At 52.9% G+C, this 13,972-nt stretch overlaps 1 pseudogene; it reads left to right on the top strand.

Moving 5' to 3' along the window:
• Positions 1 to 2,003: 2,003 nt before the first annotated feature.
• On the top strand, positions 2,004 to 2,176 carry LOC132244263 (U2 spliceosomal RNA; annotated as a pseudogene).
• The last annotated feature ends 11,796 nt before the right edge of the window (positions 2,177 to 13,972 follow it).

Genomic DNA, 13,972 nt, shown 5'->3' with positions numbered 1-13,972 from the left:
CGAGAGTTCATGTGCGATGTAGTGAAATACCTTTGAGCACGCTCTGTAGTTTCCCCAAGCGGTTATGCGCTTTGCCATTGTAAATGACTGCTTCAACTGAGAAGATCAGCTTGGGCTGCATTTGAGAGCACCTCTCCAGCCCGCCTGAGGAAGAAAGAGAAAAGAGACAAACAATTGCACCATGAATCGCTGCAGGGGGGATCCATTGGCTGCTAAGTCCAAAGCCTGGTCTCAAAGAAGCAATAAGGGAATAAGAGGGGCCACACACATGAATAACATTAAATCCCTGACTGAACCTGCTCTTCCTACCCAACCCCCAATGTTTTGATGAACAGAGGTTTGGTGAGGGCCAACCCTTTTCATGATCCCTGCACCTGACTCAGCCACTTCAATACTACAGGAATGGCCCAAGACCTTTCACCAACACTGCTACCTGCAGGGCTAGTTTTGCAAAAGGTCCGACAAGCATGGACCACATGCAAGTGCATCTGCACAGGTGAAGCACCTAACTTCCTTGATGCCAAGCAGAATGATGCACTTAACCTATTCAGGCACCATCGAAAACTTAGCTGGTGCTACTTTGTACTGCCATATCTCTGTAAACGCAGCCCCAGAGGCTCAGCCCATTTCAGCAGAATACTGCATTTGTTTGTCTAGTAAAACCGAAAGACATTTGGAAATCATTAGAAGACATGTCATTTACAAAGGCAGAAACTTCCCAGGAATTCAGAGAGATTCATTCTGCTAAGTCAAGGACACAGTTTCACCAGCTTTATTGGGATGAGCGGGAGCTGGAGCGACAGCGACGGAGAGGGCACTTGAACTGAGTATGTAACCCCACAAGCGGGGCAGGGGTGGAAAGGAAATGTGGCCTGGTCTGAGGGGCCAGGATGGACTGAGTTGGTTTGTGTGTTTTGCACGTGATGCGGATATTATAACGGGTTCGGGTGGCCAGCAGGCTTTGTACAGGTGCGCAGGTATGGTTTTTTGTAACGGGAAAGGATTTTTCTTTTATGGTGTTATTGGTAAGCAGTGTGATAAGGTGGCTGAGTGGTTAAGGTGATAGACTGCTACTCCATTGTGTTCTGCACTCATGGGTTCAAATCCCATCCTTGTTGTTAGTGACTTCTGTGGGGTGAGGTGGGCATGCTGGAGGGGAGGGACAGAATCCAGCTGGACCTGGACAGGTTACGGCAGTGGGCGGATGAGAGTAGGGTGGAAGTCAATGCTGACAAGTGCAAGGGGCTGTTTCTAGGGAGAAGGAACCAGCAGCATGCCTATGGGCTGGGGAATACCCCTCTTGTCAACACGGTGGCAGGGAGGGATCTTGGAGTCAGCGTTGACTCCAGGCTGGACCTGAGCTGCCAGTGTGAGGAAGCAGTGAATAAGGATAATCGCACCTTGTCGTGAAACTACAGATGCATCGCAAGCAGGTCCAAGGAGGTGATCCTCCCCCTCTATGCAGCGTTGGAGTACTGCGTCCAGTTCTGGGCACCACACTTCAAGAGGGATGTGACCAACATTGAGAGGGGCCAGTCGCATGGTCAGAAGGCAGCATGGCAGGCCCTACAAAGATAGACTAAAGGGCCTGAATCTATTCAGCCTCCACAAGAGAAGACTGAGAGGGGATCTGGTGGCCATCTATAAACTCACCGGGGGGACCAGTGGAAAATGGGTGAGGCTCTGTTCCCCCAGGCACCACCTGGGAAAACAAGGAGTAACGGCCACAGATTGAGAGCAGGTTCAGGCTTGATATGAGGAGGCATTACTTTACGGTCAGGGCTGCCAGGCTCTGGAAAGGGCTCCCAAGGGCAGTGGTGTTCTTCCCTACCTTGGGGGTCTTCATAGGATGTTGGATAGATAGCTGGCTCGGGTATTATGATCCCAGCACTCGGTCCTGCCCAGGGAAGGGGGTCGGACTCAATGATCTGTTTCAGGTCACTTCCGACCCTAGAAACTATGAAACTGTGTAGATATATATAACTTTAAATATATATGGACATATATTTTCACCCGAAAAAGTGCCTGTTCTTATCAGCTGTAATAACTGAGACGTCCTCCATAGGAGGCTGTGTGCTGAGCAGATTTTTGGTCCTGGGAGGTGGAACCGGAGCTTGCTCCAGCCCCTCCATGCATCGCCTGGTACTGCTGTGCTACCAGGAGCGGTGCACCCCTCCCGTGGTGCTATCAAAGACAGAACTTACCTTGGTTTCTGAAACCGCCTGGTGGTCTTGGTAGTAGCTTGCTGTGCAGCAGGCACTTTCTGCTGGGTGCCGGGAGCCTTGCAGAGGGCGGGTGGCTGTCAGCCGAGAATCCATTTCTGTGCCGGTTCCTGTGCCCGAGTGGAGAGGTCACGGGTCTTCAGATGCCAGAAGTGTTTGGATGCTGTCGTCATAGAATCAGAAAATTGGGGCTGGAAGGGACCTCAGGAGGTCTAGTCCAGCATTTTGCAACCCCTGGGTCACAAGAATATATAAAAGCTTCACAAACCTTAAAAATGGATTCTCCTTTAAAAGGAGAAATGTGTGGGAGGCGGCAGCATTGCAGCCTGCGAGGGGCTGCTCACCCCCTGTCCCACACACTGGGGCGGGGGGCGGCGGGGCGGGCGTGAGGGGCACTGGGTGGGCACTGGCCATCAATGTTTACAAATGGGCCCTGGTACAACAACCGCTGAGAACCACTGCTTTAGAGGCTCCCAGGACACATTGGTGGTAGGCTTTTTGGTTTTATTTTTAAAGGAAAATGTTCTGTCCCCCTAGTCAAATGAGCCAAATCAATTCCAAATCCATAGTCATTCAAGACCCACATGTGGTCCTGCTACCGGCAGGCATCCTCCACCCCCGCCTGGGGCTTCAGATGCTTCCAGATCCTTTGGCGGGCATCCTACGTACAGGCCCAAGCCCAAGGGTTAGGGTTTGGATGCCCCAACATTTTCCTTGCTTTTGGCTGTGTGGCTACAGAAGCAAGCTAGGGAGGAGTCTCCCAGTTCCACAAGTTGGCATATAGCCGAGACCTTCCCACTGGAAGAGAAAGTTGGGGGCTAACGATGCATTACCTGGGTTGGGGTACTAGCCCCCTGCCATGTTCGTGGTTGTCCCCAGCCACTAGGAAAACCACCTTGGTGTCATTATATTTCCCCTGCCAGGTAAGCGTATAAAGGAAATATTGCAACCTACTGTGTGCACGCAGGAGGGAGGGGGTGAGGAAGGGGAAGGAGATGCATGCATGCGTTTCCAAATCTCAGACACAGCACACGAGGCAAGAAACCTGCACGTGGAAGATCTTCTTGCATTTGTTTTAATCCCAGAACATTTCATGATAAGAATTTAAAATGCACCTTTCCCAACCATGGGAACACCCAATAACTGTCTCAATGCCTTCTGAATCACACATACTTCATTCAAACAAGCTTTCCTCTCACTGCCGACCTTGCAAACTCAAGCCGGACTCCAAGGAGAAAAAATGAGTTTCTTCCTTCTCACATCACCATCTGCCAAGGACTCTACATGGCAAATCACACTCTTGTTGTCACCTGCTCTGGTCTCTCCACATTCAGATCATGCCCTTGGGGACACCGAGAGAGTCCCCAGAGCTTCCAGCACACTTGCACAGCGACTGAAACCTGCTCAGCCGGGTCTCTCTCCGCTCGGTGGGATCTGCCAGGCTCAGAGGAACAACGAGCTGATCAGATGAGCAAGGAGGAGCCATCATTGACATCGTCACTTTTAGCTTGGACCTGCCCGTTTCAACCGAGAGCAGGAAACCACCGCAACTGAGACTGAGAGAGGAACTGGAGCCCGGACGAGCAACTCTGAAGGCCTGATTTTCAGAAGTACTTAACCATACTTGTCCCCTGCCCTCACCCAGGTTTGAACTGCGGTAATACAGTAACCTAAAGTGACACCGCTGGAGCCTGAGAGGAAGAAGAGAAGAGGAGGGGAAGAAAAACAACCCTGAGGCCATCCCAAGTACCCCCAGGGGTACATGTAACCCCCATTGAAAACCCCTGGCAAAAGCAATAAATATATCCACCAACTTGTTCCTCTGAGCACAGCTTAATTCATTTGATAAGTTATTGGTACTAAATACTGACCCCACTGTTGATACGGGGACCCAACGTTTCCCTAGCAGACCCTCAGGATCCTGCCTCTTAGGAGCTGGTATTACTAAAGCTTTTAATAAAAACCGAACTGTGCACCTGCCAGAAAGTAATGAGTTTTCTTGTGAAGTTTAAAGGAAGCTGAACCAGGCCCTAAAGAGAAAAAGAAGGAGAAAAGTTATGTCATACATGGTTTTAGGGGTTAATAATCCTACCTCAGCACCCCTCCCCACTCAGAAGCCGTTAATGTTTCTTTAAATGCACTACCAATGAAGTTTTTCCAAGTTAATACCAAGAAAGAGGTGGTCTCTGACTTCGAGCTGGCAAAGCAAGAGCAGGTAAGGTGCACAGGTCAGCCAGGCTGCAGTTCACCTGAGCAAAACTCTCTCATCCCACAAATGAAGACAAGTGGCAAGTTGGGCCCAAATGACCTTTCAGCTACAACACGCACCTCGGTGAAGTCTCAGTGCGGGAAGAATCTTGCAAGTGTCGCTCTGGGGCCTGTGTCCCGTCCCCCCAGCAAAAATAGCACAACCAAAAACCCTGCACACACAAGTACCAAGACAAGCACAGAGTTTTCTGCCCCTTTGCCCGTCCCCACCACCCTGAGTCTAGAGTCCCTCTCATATAGCCCAGTCGGGCAAAACCTCAGGCAGGCAGAATGCTTTTCTCCAGGTGAACACGTTCACTTCAGACCAGAAAAGGTCTGGTTTTAGCAAATTTGATCTATGTGTTTGTAGACTAATGAGCAATTAATTATTTCTTCCCATGGTTCAAATGCAATCAATTTGGCAGAATTCGCTGCTCAATTAACAAACTCCAAGGAGTGGGTTTCTTCCAAGACATTAAGTGGCGGTAGTGTGGATAGAGAAGTTACCCACTCGCAAGAAAAAAACGGAGCTGAGGCAAAGACCACCCCTGGGCAATTCTTAAGCTTGGGGGCTGGAGCTGTGTAGTAACCCCTCCATATCCCTACTGAAAAGTTTCACAGCCGATAATGATGAGGTCGGGGGCCTCCACTAGTTTCTCTTCTGGAACCGCTGACTCTCCAACCAGTAAGTGCCAAGGGAAGCATCAAGAGAGGAGCAAACCACCTTACTTGGTAGCAAATGCATGAGATATGACCCCCTTTTAGCACGCAGCCTGCAGCACTCCCCACACCCAGCCATGGGAGAGCCTTAAGAGGTGGGTTAGTAGTTGTGCGAGCTGCAGGTAAAGCTCCAGACAACACTGCTTGGGGGGATGCTGTAACACCTCTTTCAAAAGATCTCCATTACAATTAATCCCTTGCTTTTATACAGCACTGAGCAACAGCTGCCACATTTTAGATTACTAACTCTAGACTTTCCCCTGTGCATATGAAGGATACATTTCATTGCAGAATTGATGGCTATTTCACCAGAGAATGGATTTGGTACTGCCTTATTATATAGGAGCTCTTTTCCTTTCACTGAGCAGAGGCCAATTGAAATTAGTTGCAAGTCCTGCTGCCTGAGCTGTATGGGTGCTGACAGATGTGGGGGAAAACACAAAACAAAAACACATTTTACTGGGAGCAGCCACTCATTACTTCAACCCAGCTCTACAGCATCTGTACAGCTCAGGCACTTCACCAGGGGTTTTTAGCACTTTTCTCTAACAGCTGATTCAATCAGCAATAAGATAAAAGTGCCAAAAAGTCTCCCTAATGCATCTGCTCTATACAGACATTGGGAAAGCCAACTGCAACTAATGCAATGCTTCTTCTAGGCCTGTGCCGGGCTTAACACAGGAGCGCGCAGAGTTCAAAGTAAAGCGCTGTTCCACCCCGCTTCCCGCACATCTGCAAACAGCCTGTATGTCCGATTTAGAGCATAAGTTCTCTGGGGCATACATTTTTCAATCAACAAGTAGGGAAGCACAAAGGGAGTCCATTCCCATGTGGAGAAAAGGTAACAGAAGAGCTGGGAAGGCCTCTTGGCTAAACAGGGAAGTCACGGCCCTCTTAAGAAAGCAGAAAGAGGCGTACAAAGAATGGAAGCTCGGGCCAGGCCCCAAGGAGGACGATACAACGACGGCCTGCATTTGCAGGGAACAGATAAGAAAGGCTAAAGTGGCGACCAAACTTAGATTAGCAACAGAAATCACGGACAACAAGAAGTCCTTCTTTAGGTACATAGCGAACAGGAAGAAAACGAATGGGAGTGTGTTGCCATTGCTCAGCACCTCAGGAGAGCTGGTTACTGGCACCCAGGAGAAAGCTGAACTTTCTCCATGGCAGGGGTCCCTTCCAACCCTACTGACTATGAAACTATGAAACTACTTCACCTCGGTCTTTCGCTGGACCAAGGGGAAAACAACGCCAGGTAGAGTACAGGATGAGCACGGTAGAATAACTGCCTTCCTGCTATTGCCGTAGAATTGATATACAATCAATTAAAAAAATTAGACATGTACAAGTCAGTGGGACCAGATGATCTTCATCCAAGAGTGCTGAAGGAGCTGGCCAAAGTCACTGAGGAACCCTTGGCGAAACTCTTCCACAACTCGTGGCGCTCTGGAGAAGTCCCTGAGGACTGGACGAGGGCCAGAGTTGCGCCCATCCACAAGAAGGGCAGGAGGGAGGACCCGGGTAACTACAGGCCACTCAATGACCTTCACTCAACTGAAATGTCAGAGGTATTGCAAATTAGCAACAGGTGCACTGACAGAGCTAATTGGGAGTAGCTTGCATGACGTGTCTATACTTTGCACAAACAGAACCAAAAACCACCCATTATCCTGTGCAAAAGCTCGTTTTTTTAATTAAAAAAAAAAAAAAAACCAATAAGGAGTACATCATGGGGATTGCATCAGCTGGCCATGAGGAGGAGTTTTAAATGGTAGGACTTAAGTCGCTAAGGGTGACTGTACGTGAGCCAGGACACTGCTCCACTGTAATTACAGGGTGTCGGAGCAGACTTGATTAATTGACGCTTTAAAATGGTGGCGGGGAAACACTCATTAAAGATCACTCAAGGAGCATGTGGAGCCCCTCTTCAAAATAGCACCGGGACGCTGGTACACGAGAGGCTCCGGGTGCTTGAATTAGAGCGGCTCTCGGAGCCACTTTCATTAAAGCACTCCTCCCCCAACCCAGAGCACGTGTAAAAATGTCCTAAATGTGTGTGCATGTGTAAAGAGACAAGATAGAGCCAAAAAAATCACTTGTAAATGCTAGGAGGTGGGCTGTATGGCGATTTATGCTTTTATTATTCTAGGAATCAACTTCTGATTAGATCGATGGGGGAAGTCAAGCGTTTAAGGCAGGGCACTGTTTAGGGCAGATCGGTGGTGACTGGAGACACTTGTAAGCCTGTTCGTGGAGTCTCAGCGAAGACTTAAAAGACTCTGATCTGTGGTAGTCTAGGGCTGCAGAAGAGCACAGAAATACCCTCTTAGCCTGTCTCCAACACAGGTATACTAAGCTAGGCCAGCCTCATCCTAGAGGAGAACTGCAGGGCGATTTGAGTTTTTGTATGCGGTGCCACAAATTACATAAGCCTTTTATAAATCATTGGCTAAATAAAATAGAAGCAAATATATAAGAAATGTAGAGATGAAAACTCGGTATTGTCTGAGCTTCTTCTCCCCCACAATCCCCAGTTGGTGGCCCAGGAACGGATGCACCTGCTCCATCTCCAAGGATAAGGGTCTCTGACACCACTATACGTACATCACGGACGCAGCAGCTAGTATGTAAAGCTTGCCATGGGTTCAGCACAACGGTCCCAGCAGAGAAAGGGTGTTGTACCCTGGCAGGTTAGGGCCAGGACAAGTTTTGTTCTTCATCTTCAGTAGCCTTGCCCTCATGCAAGGCTTGGGCCTGCAAGTAGGATGTCTGACAAAGGATTTCAAAGCGTCTGAAGCCCCAGTGGGGTGGAGGATCCTTGCTGGTAGCAGGGCCACACGTGGTTCTTGAATGACTCACGGATTTGCAATCGATTTGGCTCCTTTGGCTGGAAACACAAAACATTCAATAAAACTTACCTGGCAGGGAAATACCATGACCACCGAGGAGCTTTCCTACTGGCAAGGGAAAACCTTGAGCGTGGCAGGGGCAGGACCCTGACCAAGGTAGTACAATTAAAATGGCGCTGTGTAGTGGAGGGTTGCACTTTTGTCTCCTTGCAGACAGGACTTCCTAGGACAGCCTCGTAGTTAGCCTCCCACTGTGACTTCCAGCGGGAGGATCTCGGCTACACACTGACTTGATGGAAATGGGAGACTCCTCCCGAGCTTGCTCCTGCAGCCATATGGGGCCATCCGAACCCCAAGCCTCTAGGCTTGAGCCTGCACGTAGGATGCCCGCCAAAGGATCTGGAAGTATGTGAAGCCCCAGGCAGGGGTGGAGGATCCTTGCTGGTATCAGGGCCACGTGTGGGTCTTGAATGACTCACGGGTTGGGAATTGATTTGGCTGATTTGACTTCGGACACGAACAATTTTCCTTAAAAAAAACAACCCAAAACAGTCGATAGATCCCAGACAGAGGCCATGACCCTACTAGAGAGGAAGGCAAAACCATTTTTGCTTTGTTGCCTGCCCCACGTCACCACCGTGCCCAAGGGATGGCCCTCAGGTGACACAGGCCTGAAGGCATCTTCGAGCATGGGCACACTTCCAAACGCAATGTGCACTGTGACTGCTGAGACATTAAAACCCTCCAAAAAGCACTTCTGGAGTTTCCCCTGGCAGGTTGTAACAGGCCAGACCCAGGCTGACTGGCTGGGAGGGGCTCGAGTGTAGGGCAAAGGCACAATTGCATTAGGAATGAAACAGGAAGTGGGGCACTGTTGTGTGCTTGTGGATAATTTTCCATGCCCCTTGGCATCCCCAACGAGGACAAGTTTCTCTACAAAGTAAATCATGAACATGTCGTTCAAAATTCAGCCGGGCTCAGAACAGGGAGTGGGGACCTCACGGCAGGGAGTGGGTGTGTGGTTGTCCCCCGATGCAGGACACCAGTCCCCAGAGCTCAGGGCAGAGGAACGTCAAGTCCGAGGAAGCGCCACAAACACGGTGGAGGGGATGGAGGCCCGCTGCTTTGAGAAGAGGATCCCTTCCATGGCGTGTCCTCAAAGTGGATAACCTCTGCCTTAGAGACCCTGCCTCAGCTCAGCCCCTGCCCTGCTCGGGGGCTGGCATCCCCACCCCGGGAGCTCCTTCTTTCCGAGGAGAGGGGTTTTCTTCTTTTCCAGATGAGAGGGGCACAGCGCCGGTAGTCTCCAACAGCACAGCAGCCCCTGTGCAGGACAAGCGGACTTTATGGTGCCGGTCCCGCACCCCGTGCCCTCACCTAGACTTTACTCTGCCCTCCCTCAGCCAGCCAGGGCAGAGGAGACTCCCCGGGAGCACTCGAGGAGCCGGCTGAGGGAACTGCAGAGCCGTGGGCTGCAGCGTCCATGAGCTTTGGCCATGTGAAGACACAGGAGCCATTCTCCAGAAAGCATCTTACTACAGGGGTGCTGGCAGGAGCATCAGCGTGCAGCACTGTCCTAGCGAGATGGCTGAGGCACAACAGCCACAGCGCAGGCTGCCACATCACAGTCCCCCAGCAAGGACACGCACGGGCACAGTGCTGCTCAGCCCGCTGCCCACACGCAGCCACAGGGGAGTTGTGGAGCCACGAATCCCTGGGTTCACACTTCCTGTCACACAAACAGAGACATGCACAGGACCCGACACCAGTCCCAAAATCCAAGGTGACATCTCAGGAGCTCCAATACACTTTCTGACTGCACACCAAGGCCTTTGGGAAGCAAGAAGCCAACGTGGGCATGGGGCTAGGAAAGACGTCTTCATTTCTACTCCTAACCAGCACAATCTCTCCCACCAAAACTTGCTGCTCTCACAGGCTCCCACCACCACGAAGGCACAGGCAGGCCCCATTCCTCACAAGACGTGAGCTTCCCACGGCCCTGAAAGATGTCTCAGTGGTAGCACAGCACCGTTGTTGAGACACAACCGCCACGGTGCGGGCTCTGTCGCATCACAGTCCTGCCAGCAAGGCCATGCACTGTGTCACACGTGCCCAGCCACTCTGCACACACACATCACAAGGGGCGTTTTGTGCCACAGAGCGCAGAAATGCCTTACAGCCAACACCAAAGCCAAAATACCATGTGCGCTGCCAAGAGCCTTAACTCAGACGATGATCCCACACAAAAGCCCCAGGGATGTCTGGAGCAACAGGGTCACCTGGGCACAGTGAGAGGAAAGGAGGTTCCTGTGCCCTCCCAGCGGGAGAGACACCTGAGCAGAGACTTGCGTGCAGAAGCCCAAGCCTCTGGGATGCACAGGGTCCAATCTCCAGGAGCTGCTCTTGCAACTGTCCTTTGAAAAATAACACCTCTTCGCATTAGCCCCCGGCTTCCCCAGCCCCGTGGGACAGCCCCATCGGGGCCATGGCAGGAGCACAGCTGGGCTCCCACTTCCTGAGCCCATGGGGGTGGGGGTGAGACAGAGCTGGGCAGGCTCCTAAGGCTGCCCGGGATTAGGGGGAGCGTGGATCAGAGAGAAAGGATGGGGCGTGGGTCTCTCTTCACAGAGGGGTGTGAGCACCCAAGCCTTCGAGCCAGCAAAACAAGGCCTTGCACCACCAGCTCTTCTGCACACACCTTGGTCTAGTGCCAGGAGCCCCAGGCCTCAGGACCCCGGGGCTCAACTCCTGGCTCTGCCACTGAGCTGCTGAGTAACCTTGGGCAAGTTCCTCCCCTTCCCTGGGCCTCAGTCCCCCTCCCACACCTTGTCTGTTCATAGCAGGAGCGCTCTGGTCTCGTCCTCAGTGTCTGTGCAGTGCCGGGTGTGACAAGGCCTGGGGCACAGCCGGTGGGTCCAGGGCACAGGGGATCTGGGGCCAGGAAGGTTGTGGGGCACTGGGGCTCCAGGGGAAAGCAGGGTTCAGAGCACAGGGGTTGGGGTGTGGGGTGTCTGGAGAGGTGCAGGGTCTCGGGAGTGTCAGGTCCTGCATGTGAGGGGTCCAGAGGGCAGGGCTGTGCTTGGGATCAGCGAGCAGGAGACCTGCCTGGGGTCCGTTCTGGCTCACAGAGGCAGCACCCAGTGCTGGGACCTGACCAGGTCCCGGGTTGGACAGGAGAACACCGATTGGCTGGCTGTCCGTCCTCTAAAGCAATGGCTCTCAAAGTTTTTTGCACCAGGACCCACTTGTAAACATGGATGGCCCGTCCCAATGCATTGCCCCTCACTTCCGACCCACTGCTTCCTGCCCCACACCCCAGCCCCGCTGTGTGTGGAACAGTGGGGTGCGGGGCCTGGAGGTCCCAAGTAGCCCCTTGCAGGCTGGTCCTGTAGGGAAAAAGCCATGGTTATACACATTTTTTTCCTTTAAAGAGAAACCATTTTTAAAGTTCGTTCATTCACTTTTGACATACAAAAAACTAGAACTCTTGGTTCGAAAATGATACCTTTTATTAGACCAACTGGAAAATGGCAAGAAAATTGTCTTTTTCTGCAAGTTTTTGGGATCAAAGTGCCTTTGTTAGGCTCTGGGAAAAGTGTAGATGGTACAAGATGGTAAAAAGTCCCCATAGGTAGGAAATAAACTTCCTTTTTGCACAGAGGGAGCTGAGGATGGAAGGCTGTCCCTCTGGGTCCATGACAGCGTCTTTGTGAGCTGTGCTGAGTGGCTCTTTCACGTGTTGATCGGATAGAAATCCTTCCCTGGAGGTGTCAGATGGCAGGCAGGGAGGTGAAAAAAACTTCCTTGTTGCTCTGCAGTACAGTTTAAAATCTAAAATCAGCTAAAATTCGGCATCATCCATGTACCAAGTACACCCTTGATTCATTTTTAAAATTTGTTCGTGACTCTTTCAGATATTCTTGTGACCCACTTTTGGGCTGCGACCTGCGGGTTGAGAATTGCTGCTCCAAAGGGCGAGAGAAGAGGACCGGGACTTCCCAGTCTCTCACACCTTCTTGCCTTGACTGTTTGGAGGAATAAACCCACGTCTACACACAGCACATAAAACTCTCCAAAGATCAAACTGAGCCAGCAGCAGGGGAACGAGCCTGCCTCTCCTGGGCCAGGCACAGGCAGCTTGTAGCTCCTATTTGTAATGGCCGCGAGGTCTGGCCATGGCTGGGGCTGCCAGATGCTCTCACCAGAGACCTAATGCTAACTCTCTTCCTCCTCAGTGGGGAGACCCCAGAGGAGGGGGATCCTCTGCTGTGCATCTGGCCTAGAGGCTTTCTCCCACCACATACGCCTGGTGTGCTGTGCATGGCCTGCAGGCAGAGGAGCTGGCCCGAAAACCCCTGACTTGTTTGAGTAGCTTTTATCCTGCAAGGCGGGCATCGACCCAGCCCTGCTGGGCTTAGAGCCAGCACCAGGACGGCAGCTGCTGTGGAGCTGGACGGATGCCCAGAGTAACCCTGCCATGCTGTGTGCCAGCCGGGGCCCTCCACACCCTGAGCGCCTTCCTCAGGGGCTTGTTGTAGGGGACCTCGTCTGCCCCTGGGCTGCGATCGCAAAGGAGTTTGAGTTTCCTCCTGTGAATCTCACTCGGAGCCTGAAGATGTTTCTCCTCCGTGGGACCTTCTGCCAGGCACAGGGAAGCAGTAGCAAGGGCCAGGTTCAAACCTAGCCTTTAACCCCAGCTTTCCAAGCCTGGCTCCAGCCCCTGCCCACAAACCCAGGAACAAAAATTATCAGAGGGTGCTCTACAGTGACCCAACTGCCCCACTTGCAAGCAGCCCCACTTGCAAACCAGCCCCGGGGGAGCAACCATCACGTCAAAGGGGAGGGAGACTCACCCCGGGCTGCCGTCTGGGGGCTCTACCACCTGCACCAGCCACAGCAGCAAGTGCGGGGTGGGGAGGCCTGCGTGGAGCTGCTGCGCTTTGCTGCGGGGATCACCGCTGGGTGTTGCTGCTTCATCGGCGTGCCGGGGTCACAGCCACTGCTCCCCTGCTGCCAGGGCTGCCCCTGCTCCTCTGCCACTGCCAGGTGTCACCCCTGGGCTCCAGGTTGTCTGTGCACCTCCAGCTCTGCGGGGCCCTGCCCTGCTCCACAGCAGGCCCTGGGAGCTCAGCTCCTTCAGCTGTCGGGGCATCAGCTCCCACGGGCCCCACTCCAGGGCTGGCACTGTCCAGCATGTTCAGCCTGAGGAGCCACAAGGCCCTTCCAGGTGCATTTCCTCTGCAGGGACCCAGAAGGGATGGGAGGGTGCAGAAGGGCAGGGGCTGTGTTGCGGGCAGTCACACCGTGGCTGGGCTGTGCTGCTGGCAGGGGTTGGTGGCGCTGGCAGCCCCTCGCTGTGTGGGGAGGGCCCGGGGGATGCCGGGGTTCAAGTAGGTGGTTAGTTGTGTTGTGGAGTTCCAGTTTGTGCTGTCGGGGCCATGTGCTGGGAGGAGTTGCAGGGTCAGGAGCAGCCAGAGGCTGGGGCACACGGGCCGGGGTGTCCCGACAGCGTGCTCAGCAGCCCCGGCAGGGGCACCGGGGACTCAGTGCCAGGCAAGCACTCCGGGCCCTGCCCAGCTCCGGCATCCCTGTGCAGGCAAGCTGGTGATGGGGCCATGGTGTTGGCCCAGCCCTGCCCTTGCCCCTCTCTGCCCTCCAGGGGAGGTGGAGCTGCAGCTGGATGTGGTCAACCCATTGCTGGTGGTGTCTGCTGACCAGTGACGTGTGTGCTGGGGAGGGAGGTGGAAGGAGATGTCAACAGCCCCTGGGTATTTGGCAGGGCTCACTGCATGCTGGGCTCATCACAGGCCAGCACTGCTAGGAGATGGAGGTTAGGGAAGCCAGGATTGAGTCAGTAAGGATGTGCATGGAGATCAGCCTCATGCAGAGGAAGGATATGGGTCGTGCAGCGCTGATGCAGCCAGCACTGGGCTC

The sequence above is a fragment of the Alligator mississippiensis genome, chromosome 11, assembly GCF_030867095.1.
Source record: "Alligator mississippiensis isolate rAllMis1 chromosome 11, rAllMis1, whole genome shotgun sequence".
NCBI classification, from domain to species: Eukaryota; Metazoa; Chordata; order Crocodylia; family Alligatoridae; genus Alligator; species Alligator mississippiensis.
This window is presented reverse-complemented; position numbering and strand designations above follow the sequence as displayed.